The 6452-nt window shown below is 38.9% G+C and overlaps 1 pseudogene; it reads right to left on the bottom strand.

Moving 5' to 3' along the window:
- Positions 1–2095: 2095 nt before the first annotated feature.
- On the bottom strand, positions 2096–4476 carry LOC118643993 (annotated as a pseudogene).
- Positions 4477–6452: the final 1976 nt, after the last annotated feature.

The following is a 6452-nucleotide window of genomic DNA, read 5'->3' on the forward strand; positions in this document are numbered from 1 at the left end:
ATATTTTTTAAGACAATAATTGAAAATGGAATTGTGTAACTTTAATTAATAAATATAAAGCATCACAATATACTCAACACTGTGTAACTCTTTGGTGAGGTAATGATTCTTTTAATTCCTGATTTTAAAAAATAGATAATAAAATACTCGGGATTCTTCAGGACAGAGAATGCCATTAACTAATATAGCGGATTGCAGGTGTTTAGAGGGAGTTAACTCAATTAGAAAATTCATATTAACTCAGAATCCTATTTAAATCTAATGTAAGGGTATTTCTCAATTAAATGATTAATTAGCACCCACTTTAAATCAGTCTTTTATTTATTTGGGTAGTGCAAGTGGGTACCCCAGATATATTCTGTCTATAAAATTAAACATTTGTGTAGCTAAATGTGCAAAGTAAGCACCCTACCCTAGTTACACATTAGAAGTGACTGATACTCATGGTTACTATCCCCAGTTATCACCCAGAATAAAATCACCAGCCATAATAGTATACTCTCCACCCTTAAAGGTCCTTAAAACTTTTCCCTCTTACACATAGACTTACTCACTTGTATCCTCATCAATAGAACAGGAGACAGAAACATCCAGTGTCTTCGAGGCACCAGTATGAGTGATTGACATCATCTAATGTAATCTATATCATCTATATCCATCAGATTTACTCTCCTTTTTTTTTTTTAAACTGAAGTTTGTAAAGTTTATCTTATCCAAAGTCACATAGCTAATAAGTGTTGGAGCTTAAAATCTACATGGTGTTTTTGTGACTGTCTCAGAGATGATCTCCCTCCAATCGATTTTGTTCTTTTCGTGTCACCTAGTGGGGAAGTTTAGCAGAGTGGGATGACAGAACTTTCTGACAACCTAGGTTGAATTTATAATAAGAAAATAAGTTTAGCACTTTTTAGCTAAAATTTACTTTTCGGGTAAAATTTAGGCAGACCCTAAATAATCTACAAAAATAATATATATGTAATATATCTTTTTCAAAAGAGAACACTTTCAAACACTCTCTAATTTCAAGCCAACTACTCTTCAATTCATTGGATGCATTTCAAGGAAAAGTCTGAGTAATTAGAAGTAATTAACACTAAAACTACCTTACTTAATTTTAGAGAGTATTCGATTTTTAAAAAAATCTTGTCTCACCACATATTGCTGAGGTCGGTCTCTTTTCACAGTGAGAGACGGAAATGACTGCCAAGACAAAAAGAGAAGAGAGATTACAGAAAGAAAAAAAGAGTCTTTATAGTCTTATAAACAGCATTTATAAGTGGAATTCAAACATTACAATGGAATAATTACCTTTCGGGAATGGAAAGGAGTAATAAAATATGTCAAGTGATAACTCTAAGCTATTAATTCTCCTTTTAAGAGTTTATATAGTCTGGTTTAGTTAGTTAAATTTTTTTATGTAACTGTTCACAATTGAAGGCTAAATCAGCCTCTCCTTGCAGACTCAAGGCCATTTAAAAAGACAGTTTGGAACTGCCATCTTTAGGTTCACCACATAGTTGGGGTATTTTCATTGACCATGCTAACATTTACCTTTTTTTTTTAAGTAACACAAGTGGCAGTTGAGATTCCAGCATAGATATGAAGGTTCTTCTTCCCATATGGTCACAACTTTTATTTATTTATTTTTAAAAAATGATTTCATGGCGAGAAAGGAAGGGAGAGAGAGATAGAAACATTGATGTGAGAGAGAAACATCAATCGGTGGCCTCCTGCATGCCCTCCACTAGGGGTCAAGCCCGCAACTCGGGCATGTCCCCTGACTGGGAATCTAACCAGGACCTCTCAGTCCATGGGATGACGTTCAATCCACTGAGCCACACTGGCCGGGCAGGGTCACAACTTTATATTAAAATAATATTTGGTGAGAATTATGTACTGGGAACTATAATTGTGCTAACTATATTATTTAATGTTTACATACATTTTATAGGCATGTGCTTTTTAAAATAGGCATTGTGATTTATTGTTTATGACTTTAACCATTAAAACATTAGTTTACAAAAAATCAAGTTTCACAACAGACATTTGAAAACTGGTTATTCCAAGTTTTTATTGATATGGGTCAAATAATTTCTCATACCAAATTTCCCATAATTTCTCTGTAATCTATGCTATAGTCCTTGGGCTCCAACACAAGTGAAGGAATGCAATTATGTGTATTTTTTGTGCATTTACTCCAATGTGCTGGGAAATGGGGTGGGGTTGTTTAAAGTATTTCAGCACTTAAAGTACTCTTCAGCACATTGTGAATAGATAAGTCTTTGCTCTATGGGGTTTCTTTGTACTATGTGTACCTTGTCAGAAGAGGTATACAGTGTTCTGCAGTAATTTTCCTAGCATTTACTACACTGACTAGTTGATCTGAAAACTGATCTTGTTTATTCTCTTGGTGTTCACTTATTTTTTCTTCCTCATGAGAGGCCATACCATTGCAGTCAAATTCTTAGTGCCATCTGGAGTAGCTTGGTGGCACTGAATATAGGATTTTAAAACTTGAATTACATTTTGGGAAACAAAACACTTTATGAAAATGTATGTCCTTTTGGCTATATGTTAGATAGGACTCCAGCAATTTGTCATATACTTCCATGTATATCATGTCATCTTTATCAAGACTTCTTCCAATGTGGCATTTCAACCAAAAAACAAGTGATGTGTCTGAGGCAGTTAACTGAGGAGGAAAAAAGTTCATTTGGGATGGCAGTTAAAATATTTTGAGGGAGCCCTGGCCAGGTGGCTCAAAAATTTGCAGGTTCAATTCCTGTTAGGGAAGACACCTAATTTGTGGGTTCTATCCCCAGTGGAGGTACATACAGGAGGCAAACAATCATTGTTCCTCTCTCTCATTCTCCCTTCCTCTTTCTCTAAAAATCAATGAAAACATATCCTTAGGTGAAGATTAAAAAAAAATTATATATATATTTAATATGGTTACCCAGTTACTAATAATACTGAACATGCCCATAACTTAAGAATCTTCTATTTTAATTCCATCGATTATGTTCACTAATCTTGCAATGAAGTGTGCTTTCTTTCATGGGGGAAGACAGGTCTATGAAGAGAAGCTACCTAGGCAAGGCAGCGAAGAGAATTTTGTGCCATATCTGAATCTTCTCCGGTATTTTCCTGTACTGTAAGAAAAAATTATTGCTGTTCAGAAGTGTCTCTCATCAGGACAGTGTTGGCTTTAACTCCACTTTCTGTGAGGATGTAAACACAAATAAATAATGTCTGCCCAATTTGGAGGAAGTTCCAGCTAAAAGTTCATTGGCAAGTGCAAGGCAGTGCTGAAATTTCAAAGACATCTGAGCAGTGAGGTTTTCCCTCCTGCCACACCCCTACAGAACTTAAAAAGTTAGCATAAAGATTTGATGAAGGTCTTCTTCCTGAAGTACTCCTTTGTAGCCACAGTGGAAGTTCACACTGAGTCCAGTATTGCTAGTTTCACCTGAACTTGAGTGTCCATTCACTAGTGCAGTTAGAAGAGAACAGGCCACAATTTGCACAGTAGGACTGCCACTACTTGCCAACTGGTTGACAGTCAACTGATCTAATGATCCTTGTTTTAAACTTACTGCTGCTGTTCATAAAAATCTGTTCCTGAACATTCTCTTGGAGGGTAGGTCTTTTTTTTTTTTTTAAATTCTCACCTGAGGACAGTTTTGCATTTATCTTTAGATAGAGCAGGAGAGAGAGAGGGAGGAAGAGAGAGAGAAACATCCCATGTGAGAGAGACACATCCACTGACTGCCACCCACACGACCCCAACCAGGGCCCAGCCGCAACCAGCGTAGGCCCGTAGCCTTCCTGATGCTGCGACCCTTTAATACAGTTCCTCATGTTGTGGTGACCCCCCAACCATAAAATTATTTTCGTTGCTACTTCATAACTGTAATTTTTCTACTATTATGAATCACCATCGAAAATATGTTTTCCGATGGCCTCAGGTGACCCCTGTGAAAGGGTCCTTTGACCCCCAAAGGGGTGGCGACCCACAGGTTGAGAACCACAGTCCTGGGGGAACCCCCCCTGAGTGGCCCACCCTTTAACTGCTGAGCCACACCAGCCAGGGCTGGAGGGTGGGTCTTTGTAAGACATAGGTTAAAAGGAATCTTTGCAGTGGTTCTATGCTACTTTTTTTTTTTTTATGTCTTTTTTTAAAAAATTCAGTTACCTTGCTCTCAACAAGGTTAGCCCCTCTCAGAAGACACCCCAGGCAGTTCATCATTGATCACAATGTTCCCAGACTTTCCTCACCTCTCTTCGACTGTTCACTTCCAAAGCATGAAATACCAACATATGATTAACAACTGCAAATAATGATTTTAAAAATTTTCCTCAATGATAAAAACCTGTGCTGGCGTTGTTCCTTCTCATCCACCGAAGTCGGTGCCACCTGAACTGGGGCCACGCTCCCAGCTGAGCAATGGCCTGCGGGGCCCCGCGCAGGCGCATTAGCCCGGTGGTCTCCAGTGAGGCGCCGTGCGCTGCATTATGGGAGCTGGGAGCCGCAGCCTCCTCCAGCCAGTTGCAGCAGCAACAGCCTGCAGAGCCCCTCGGCCGGCGGGCGTGTCGGGCCGCGTGCGCTGTGCCCCCGCAGCTCCTGGGTGGCAGGAAGGAGACAGTGCTCGGGAGCTGTCACCTCGCCGGGGAGCCGTGTCTCAGCCCGGGCCAGGGAGGCCGGGTGTTGGCCAGGAAGACGGCTGGTACGTACCAGTTGAGCCTCTTCATTCCTAAGGACCCGGTGGAGTCACGTGCTTTGTGAGTCCCCGAATTCATCCTGACCCGTGCTGGACCCAGCACCCGGGCTCCTTGCCGCTTCCGTTTCTCAAATACAGCCCACCTCACCTACGGATACCTTTTACCATTAGATTTTGAAAATTCCCGTCAGATGGCTCTCTGGCATGTAGCCGTGTTTTCCAAATGTCTCCACTTTCACAGATGTAGGGTATTTTAAAGGTTAGCAAACACTTAACACGTAATCATTAATGGGATGAATGGACCACTTGCTGTCCCTTCCATGTACTGATGAGGCAACTTGTAACTATAGAGAAATTAAACTTATATTCCATTTTCCTGCCGTACATTATGGAAGCCAAATTCAAACCTAAATGTCTTGTCTCATCTGGCTCAATTCCAGTTAACTTTTATGAAGAACAACAACAACAAAATCATACCATGAATACAATGAAATCATATGGTGTCTGTGTTTCTCTGGCTTATTTCACTTAGTATAATACTCTCCAGGTCCAGCCATGGTGTTGGCAAAGATAAGATTTCTTTTTTCTTTTTTTTTATGGCCGAGTAGTCCATTGTGTAAGTTTCCGGCAGCTTTTTTTTTATCTACTCATCTACTGGTGGGCACTTGGGCTGCTTGCAGATCTTGGCCATTGTAAATAACACTGCAATGAACATAGGGGTGCATATATTTTTTCCATTAGTGTTTCAGATTTCTTTGGCCATATTGTCGGAAGTGGAATAACTGTTTTTTTTAGAATTTAAATTTCCTCTCAATGAAAGTGGAATATTATAGGTATCCTCTGGGAAATATTTAGCTGCTGCTATTTTCTGTAGCATATTTCAGAAGAAAATTCATGATGTTTAAAAGCTCAGGTTTCTTAGAATATGAGCTTAATATATTTAGCAAAGTATTTTATTTTTCTTTAAATGAAATATTTTATGCAAAATAAAAAAGGGCAGAAAATTATACATGTTATATTAGATATGGATGGTGGGTCTGTTAGAGTAAAACTAGCAATATTTTGTCCAATGAGGAAAATGATAACTCGATAAAATTTTACACTGTTACATTATGTTACCTATTTCTTTTTTTTTTTATTTTTTTATTTTTTATCCTCACCCAAGGACATTTTTCCATTTTTTGTTCAGATAGAGTGGGAGAGGGAGAGAGAGAGAGAAACATCGAGGTGAAAGGGACACATTGAGTGGTTGCCACCCTCACGACTCAACCAGGGCCGGGGACAAACTGCAACCGAGGTACGTGCCCTTAGCGGGAACCGAACCCACGTGTCTCTGGACCACAGGCAGACGCTCTAACCGCTGAGCCAAACCGGCCAGGGTTGTTACCTATTTCTTTAAATGCAAATATTAAATGTAATGCCAGTATATTCTCAGTTCTTTCAATATGTTTGGGGGAAAAAACACTAATGGTCATAAAATGTCTTTTTTTATTTGAAATTGTGCTATGGTAACCTATACCATAAAAAATGGATCTGAAGCTTTTGTTACAAAGATGTTTTATTTTTAAACATTATATGGTCAAAAAATATCTGTAGTCTCCCAATAAAGTATGATAAGTATTTGGCATTTTCAGGGTATTGCTTATGTGCATAAAAAAGTTAAATTGGAAAAGTATGTCTTTCATTAAAAAATTACAAGCAACCCCTGGCTGGTTTGGCTCAGGAGTTAGA

The sequence above is a fragment of the Molossus molossus genome, unplaced genomic scaffold (genome assembly GCF_014108415.1).
Source record: "Molossus molossus isolate mMolMol1 unplaced genomic scaffold, mMolMol1.p scaffold_m16_p_4, whole genome shotgun sequence".
NCBI lineage: Eukaryota > Metazoa > Chordata > Mammalia > Chiroptera > Molossidae > Molossus > Molossus molossus.